At 49.1% G+C, this 8,271-nt stretch overlaps 1 pseudogene; it reads left to right on the forward strand.

The window, feature by feature from the left end:
- LOC119353135 overlaps nt 1-884 on the forward strand; it is a 1,564-nt pseudogene extending 680 nt beyond the window's left edge.
- The last annotated feature ends 7,387 nt before the right edge of the window (nt 885-8,271 follow it).

Raw genomic sequence — 8,271 nt, forward strand, 5'->3', positions numbered from 1 at the left:
AACCCCGCCTTCCACCGCCCCCCGCACCCGCACCACATGCCCATGCCTCCGCCGGGGCCCGCCTGGGCCGACTCGCCCGTCTCTGCCTACATGCGCATCCTCGAGAACTCCCTCTTCAGCGCCACTCCTCCCGGGGCTGCCGCCGCGGCGGCCGCTGCAGCCCATGCTCATGCCGCGGCTGCAGCAGCAGCTGCCGGACGGGGGCCTCCGCAGCACCCTTATCACCCGCCCCCGCCGCCGGTGCCGTCGCCCGGGATACTCCCTTCGCCGACCGGATTCCTCAATTTGCTCTCGCCGACGCCCAGGTCGCCCTACCCGCTCCTCTCGCCGGGGTTCCAGCAACCCCCTCCGCTCACGCCAAACTTCCCCTTGTTGTCACCGCTGCCAGGAACAGGGATCCTGGGGCCAGGGCCCATGCCGCCGCCGCCTTCGCCAGGGCTATGGTTCCCGCAGTCGCCGTCGGGGCTGCTCTCACCGTCCGGATTCTTTCCCTTGCTGAGTCCACGGTGGAGAGATATGTAGCATCGGTCAGCAGTCGCCCCTGTAACATTTGACGGTAGGGAGGTAGCTACAGTGATGGGAATTGGTTCATCCGGCGGAGGTGAAACAGGTGGGTTGTAGCTCTCGACACCAATATTTGTTGCTGCTAATTGCTGCTGTGCGGTTAGCATCAGTCTGTAAGGCTTCGGTAAAGGCTGTTGGTTACATATTTGTAATTGTATAACTGGGGAAAATTTTCAATTTGTTCACTTTCTTGGCTGCAAAAGGAGGACAGTAAGAACTGGGAATGTTGTAGTGTAGATTCTTTTGTGGATAGGCTTGAAACATGTAATTGTACTTTTAGTTCAAGAAAGATGAGCTCTTTCTGACAAATATTTCGCTCATGATTGCTGTTGGTATGCCTATTCAGGAAACATAATTGTTTTCCCCTTTTCTTCTACTTGTATTTTTGAGAGGGAAGGTAACTTGTTATTATGTCATAGCCCAGCTTATCTGGAAATTAACAATCCAAGTACGATTGAGGTTTAATGCATCAAGGGTATGTCTATTTCTTCTTGGGAGCATCATGCTATCTTGCGCTAGACATGCCCATACAGTCATACATGAGATAAAGTTTGTTAGCGTGGCCTGAATGTTTATTCACTTCATATACATGTTATCTACAATTTAACGTCATGATAGCCAGTAGCTTAGTCAGCAGTATTACTGATATCTGCATGATAGCATCGTATGCATCCTGTCCCTTTAGTGTTTTGAAGCAGATCGGTTGTTTCGATACTTTGGTCAGTCACATATCCCTTTGTTGTATGCACAATATAATTGTTAGCTTCTAACATAAAATTAGACTTCCTTACTTCAACCTCAGTGCATGGTATGCACCCAAAGAAACATGTTCTTGAAGAAGATAACCTTTCCATAACTTACTTTATCAGTCAAATACGTGTTCACAGCTTTTGTAATTTGGTTGCAGACATCAATCTTAAAGATGCAATGTTTGGTGTTCACAGCTTTTGTAATTTGGTTGCAGACATCAATCTTAAAGATGCAATGTTTGGTGTTACACCACTTGACCGTTCTGTCCATTGGAATGTGAAATTGTCTTTATAGTGAATATGTAATTATCTCTCAGATGTCAATTATACAATGCACTGCTGCAATAGAGTAGCAGGACTCTGTGATCAACAATCTGTCAGTTCTGATCTGTACATATCTTCAAGTGTTCTTATCGGTAGCAACCATGCATATCATGTTAGTTAGCTTACAAGTGTTCAAAATGTTCTTACATGTTGTCGTAACCGTAAACATCTGCTGGTTAGGTGTGTTACATTACTTTTGGGGCTGAGGACATGCTTGAAGTTCCCTCCAGATTAATATGTGGGACCGTTGTAGCTTCATCCAAATTTGTTCTTTCTGTCCTGAAAGCACCAGGACAATAACACATCTTATTGTTGATACGGCCCTATTGTACCTGTGAAGTTTGAGACAACAACTGATAAAAAGAAGGAATCTAGCTTTGCTAAAAAAAAAATAGTCCGAACTACCTTTGCTGAATTATATCTAAGCTGAACAGGTCATGGCGTGTCCGTGTGAAGAACAATTAGTTTGATCATATCTGCGACCGTCCAATCAACCGGAAATTTCGCAGCTATTCATGTCTCTGCTCAGATAAAGGGCTAATTCCAGTAAGCATTAGTTAGATCGTGTACATATATTTGTTTTTTATGAACAGTTGACTTCTGAATGAGCAACCTGGTTCCTTGTGTGTGGACGCATGAACTCGGACAGTAGACTAAACTGTGTGTTGCAAGCAATTCTGTTGATCTGGCACTAACCTGACTAAACTAAAGAAAGTGAAGTGGCTGTCATGGTCTCATCATCATGTGTGTTTTTCTTATGCTTTCTTTTATCTCTCAGTTCTTGTGGAGAAATCAGCATGCACCTCCAAAAGAGAACGAAGAATATGGGAAAAGGCTCAGAGATGATGATGGTGATGTGCCTTGCTCCGCACACTGACCTGTTGATCCGTCCATCTGCTTGCTTGCTTGCTATTGTTTGATTGGCAACCAGCAATAGTTTACCAGAGCTACTGGCTAGGCCAGATGTTCTTCAGCAATTATTGAATGAATCTGGAAGAAAATATAAACCGAAGGACAAAAACCATGGGCAGAAATCCATAAGCTAGTTATTGACCCATTGGTGGCTCCAAGAGGCATGTAGATCCTAATCCCTTGAGATGTTTGTGCAGCTGGAGACGACAGGGACATGCCATCCATCCTTGGTGGTGCAGAAATCTTTGACCTGGGCTGGAGGCTAGGTGCTGAGCCTCCCAGCGTTTAATGGTAACATTCTTCAGTCTCAAGCCCATCTTTACTTTCCTGAACAACTTGAACTGAACCTCTTTTTCCTGCTACCTCAAAGGCCCCTTGGATGAATGTTACAGTTAGTGGGAAAACAAAACCTGCTACGTAGATATTCTCATAGCTAAAGTCCAGAGCGTGCATGATAATACAAGCCCTTAAAATAAGATTTCGAATTTGGCATTTAGCATCTTATAATATAATAAAAGAATGGTTGCTGAACCGATGAACCCTGAATGTGCCGCCAAGGTACAGGAAGAATTAACTAAATGACAGGGATAGAAATACAATGCAAGTGGCTTTTCTCTTTCTTTCTCTAGATAGTGGGCACAGCTACTCGCGTCATGTGTCCTTTTATGGTTCACACCTCCACTTGCTACAACCACAGTAGTTGAAAACTGTTCAAAAATTCAGAAGGAAAATAATGACTTTTTTTAAGAAGTAATAACAGTTTTGATTTTTTTTCTAGGCTAGGAGCCTAGGAGTGTTTGTTCAGCTTGGTGAAGTGAGCTTTCTTCTTCAGCATGCTCCCGAATTTCCTCAGCAATGCCTTCTTCTTCTTCTTATGGCTGTGATGCTCCTGCTTGAAAGATGATCTCGGTCCATGCATCAGAAGGCCACCCATTTGATCTGCAGCTCCGTCTTCTCCCTGCGAATCGATGTCATCGTCGTCGCTCGACTCGGTGTCTACGCCATTGCTCATCATCCCTTTGCACAGGTCATCTTCTAGGATCTTGCTGTTCTCCATGGAGTTAGCCTCCACTGACACCTCCTCTCTTTCATGTTTCACCTGCCTGACAGTCTCCACTTCCACATGCTTGATCTCCTCGAGCACTTGGACGATCCTGTCGCTGTTCCTGCGATCTTCATGATCGCCTCGTGCGGCGTTTTCCATGGGTGAGCACATCATCTTGCGGAACACATTTGGCTGCTTCTCCGGGCTCCGACCAGCTGACTGATCTCCTCCTTTCATGGCGGTGGCCTCCACGAGCATTGCAGCAAGCTCGTCGGCCTTGGCTCGTGCAGCCGCTTCCCTTGTCCGCAGGCCATCATTCTCCCTTGCGATGCTCTGGAGCTCCTCCTCCTTCTCGGCCAGCGTCTCCTTCAACCTCAGGCTGCTGATCTTCTCTTCCTCTGCCGTCAAGTTGGCCTCAGTGATCTTGGACTCCACCAGCCTCAGCTTGCTCTGCAGCTGCACCATGTTATCCTTGGCATTCTTCGCCTCGTGCTCCGCGGCTCTCTGTGATTGGAGCATGGTGTCCATCTCTAGCTTGACGAGTAGTGTGTTGGACTTCTCAGCACTCCTAGCTGCCTCTTCCTCTCCGGCTTTCCTCGCCGTTGCCTCTGCCAGCAATTTCGAGGCTTCGTCGGCTTTCGCCAGAGCGGCCTCCTCTCTGAGCCGCAGCTCAGTGACTTGATGACCCAAAGCAAGCACCTCCTTCTCCTTGGTTGACAGCAGATCCTTGAGGCGTGAGCTCTCGGCTACCATTGATTGTTCTGCACTCGAGCTTGCGGCATCCATCAATTTTGAGGCTTCGTCGGCTTTCGCCAGAGCGGCCGCCTCTCTGAGCCGCAGCTCAGTGACTTGGTGATCCAAAGCAAGCACCTCCTTCTCCTTGGTTGACAGCAGATCTTTGAGGTGCGAGCTCTCGGCCACCATTGATTGTTCTGCCCTCGAGCTTGCGGCATCCATCAATTTTGAGGCTTCGTCGGCTTTCGCCAGAGCGGCTGCCTCTCTGAGCCGCAGCTCAGTGACTTGATGATTCAAAGCAAGCACCTCCTTCTCCTTGGTTGACAGCAGATCCTTGAGGTGGGAGCTCTCGGTCACCATTGGTTGTTCTGCACTTGAGCTTGCGGCATCCATCATGGTACTGTCGAATCCTTCTTCCAGTTGATGAACCAGCTGTGTTTTCTCTGCCTTGAGCTCCTGCACTTCCTTCTCTGCAACTGCAAGCGACTCCATGAGCTTGCTCATTTCTGACTTGACATAGCTTGCCTCCTCCTCTGATCTCCTGAGCATTTCCGCAAACCCGACCTCCTTCGACACCCGATCATCCTGTAAAATCTTGGCTTCTGAACCCAACCTCTCGACTGTTTTCTTGAGGTAGTTGGATTCATCAAGAATTAACTCGTACTTCTCTTTTGCATTCTTGGCCTCTGATTCCAGCATCTCAGCCTTTTTCTTCAGGCAGTTGGATTCTTGAAGCATCAGCTGGTACTTGTCTTCTGCATTCTTGCTTTCCGTCTTCAGCTCGGATATCTGAAGCTGTGCGTGATCCAACTCAGTCTGCTTTGCCAGGACCCTCTCCTTGGCTTCTCTTGCTTCTGCTGACACCTGACGTAGAGCAACTGCTAATTCCTCGACTCCTTTCTTGGCCTTGTTCCTCTCCTCCCTGGCCTCATCAAGCTCCTGCTGAAGCCTCACCTTGTCTCCACCGAGCACACCGACCTGCGAGCTCGCCGCCTTCTCGTTGCTGACAACCTGCCGATGTGCCTCATTCAGTAGCTCGTGTTCAGACTTCAGGCTGTCAATGGTGGCCTGCAGTTCAGATGCCTCCTTCCTCATGATGTCGAGTCGCCTGTTCGTCTCGAGGAATCCTTCCTTGTACTCGCTGGCTTCGCCCTCTGATGCCGTAGCTTTCTCTGTCAGCTGGAGGACCTGCGACTGTGCTTCCTGGAAACTCTTTGTCAGGGACGCCAGTGCCTCCTCGTTGGATTTGTTCAGTGAGGTGATGGCCACTAGGCGATCTTCCAGCGCCGCTGCCTTGGTCTTCCACCCTTGCGCCGACTGGTCTGCATCCATCTCTGCCCTCTTGGCGTATGCAATGTCGACCTTGAGCCCCTTGACAACTTCTTCTGCTCTGACCAGCTTCTCCTGAAACGCCATTGCTCTCTGGAGCTCAGCTCGCAGCTCTGAGGCCTCCGAGCGCAGCTTGTCGATGATCTCTTCTGCTCCTTTTTCTCTGCTCCCCATCTCAGACTTGAGCCGGGTCACCTCAGCCATCAGTATCTCCATCCTTTTTGCATTTCCATGCATGGTCTTCTCGGCCTCGTCAACACGGCTGAGGGCTGAGTTCTTGGCCTGGGCGGTCACCGCCAGCTCACCCTTGGTATTCTCGAGCTCCTTGGTCACCTTAGCGAGGGAATTGACGTCCTGGGCATGGCGCTTCGTGACGTCGGCGTGCTTCCGCTGCCACTCCTCCTCCTTCCTCCGGGCGAGCTCGATGCTCGCCTGCTCCCGCTCGACGGACTTGAACCTCTCGATCTCCAGCGCCTCTTCTGCTCGCCGCTGCATGGCGAGGGACTCCTCGAGCTTCTGGTAGGCCTCGTCGGCCAGCGTCTTGGTGAGCACCAGGTCGTCATGGACCTGGGCTCTGTCCTTGTCGATGTTGGCCAGGTGCTCCCTGGCGTTCTTGAGGTCTTCCTGGACAAGGTTCAGCTGCGCCTGCAGCTCCGATGCCTTGGCGATCCTCGGCTGCCTCTGGAAACACAAGAAAATCATTCACGAGGCGCACGAATGGAATGGCAAATACACATGATTTTTTTGCCTGTGTTTCGTTGACTCACGTCGGGAGTTTTTTGTCTCACGTCTGGGGTAGTAGAGGTACGGTGCGGCGAGGCCTTGAAGTTCGACCGGCGTTCTCCCGGTGATGGCTTTTGAGCGGCATCGACGGACTTGTCGAGCGGAGCGGCGGCGGCGGGACGGGCAGCATTGTGTAGTGGGGAAGGCGCCCTGGCCTCTGCTGCTTGCTTGCTTGATCCTGCAGCTGCAGCAGGTTTGGCTAGCCTGCTCACTCTAGGTGCTGAAGCGTGAGCCCTGCTGTAGTTGGAACCGGAACTGGAACTAGCTGGTTCCTTGTGGTTGGAAGGTTCAGCCAGACTTGCCCTGCTTTAATTTCAGCAATGCCAGGCGTCAGATCAGAGTTTCTATTAAAAACTAGTCACTTCGATCCATATTAACTGTTGCTGATTTAGCCAAATCCGTCGGAGGGAGTACAACTACTTACTGAAGGACTATCTATGAAAAGGAGCATGAAAGTTTCGTCGAGGGTTTTGGCAATTTGTACGTAGTTCGTGAGCTAAACGGCTGAATTTGTTGAAAGCAGATGGTATGCTGAGAACATAAGAGAAAATGGACATCTCAAGTCCTTGAAACGCAGAAGATGGACAAGAATAATCACTTACTTGGGCTTGGATGCGAGCATTGCTGAGTAGTGCCAGAAAGCAGAAGCAACCTTGAACTTGGACGGCAGCAAGGCTAAGCCAGCTAGCCCCCTGTTGAACTTCGCAATCTCGCGCTAGCTTAGCTGCTTGGGGCCAACCGAAGCCGGGACATATGCATGAAGGAGAGGATGGGCGTGAGGTTGAACAAGGAGGCGATGGTGAAGACGACAGAGTGGCATGCATGTTTGTTTGGGTGCCGGCAATCTGGGATGGCACTCGTCTGCACGTCCCTCCTATGGTCATCAGTGGAATGACATGGATGCCGTCGTGCGTGTCACCATGCTCCAGGATTCTTTTTTTTTTGGGGAACGAAACTCCAGATACAAGTCAGCCCGTAAAGTCCAATATCTTACCCTCACGGGCCGAACAGCTTTGTTTCTCAAAAGGGCCCAAATCTAGTTTTGGTAAGAAAAGAAGCCCAAAGTCTGACGATCCTCGTCCAAAGATACTTCCAGGCGAATGGACGAGATTAAAGTGCTGCAGAAACCTCCGCGAATGCTTACTCTTCTTCCTTTTCACTCCTTGCTGCTGATGATGGGCGATTGCTTGGTGCTTAAGGTCTACCCACCGTGGTCAGTCGCAGCGCACGCGTTATTCTCGCTCCCTGACGCACGCGCATACTTAGCTCTAACTTAACTGACTCGAAGTAAGAAGCGAATATCCAAATCTGAGATCGGGCTCCTTTGCACTCGGTGAACAGTAAATTTAAAAATATTACTAAAAGAATTTTAAAAAATCGAATTTTTTCATGGAGAAAGATGGCTGAGTGCATGAAGTGCGTGCCGAATTTCAAAGCATTTGAACATCTGAGTAGTTCTCAGTAAAAAAATGGGTCCAAACAATAAACTTCTTCACACACCTCAAATTTATCTTTTTTGCCGAGAGATACTCACACATCCAAATGCTCTAAATTTTGGCACGGATCACGCACTCAACCGATGAATCTGCGAGCAAGGGCTTTTGTGCTCCTGGAATACTATTTCTTTGTGCGTAAGAAGAATATAGAAACATTATTATCATTGGCCTTTGCATGGTGATGGAAAAAGGTCTTAGATGGTACTTCGTCCAATCCAAAATAAGTGTTGTGATTTTAGTTTAAATTTGATCACAACACTTATTTTGGATCGAAGGGAGTACTTGTGAATAAGTGACTTATAATTTGCCGTGGTTAATTATACTTCATCATTGC

Source organism: Triticum dicoccoides, chromosome 1A (genome assembly GCF_002162155.2).
Source record: "Triticum dicoccoides isolate Atlit2015 ecotype Zavitan chromosome 1A, WEW_v2.0, whole genome shotgun sequence".
Lineage (NCBI taxonomy): Eukaryota > Viridiplantae > Streptophyta > Magnoliopsida > Poales > Poaceae > Triticum > Triticum dicoccoides.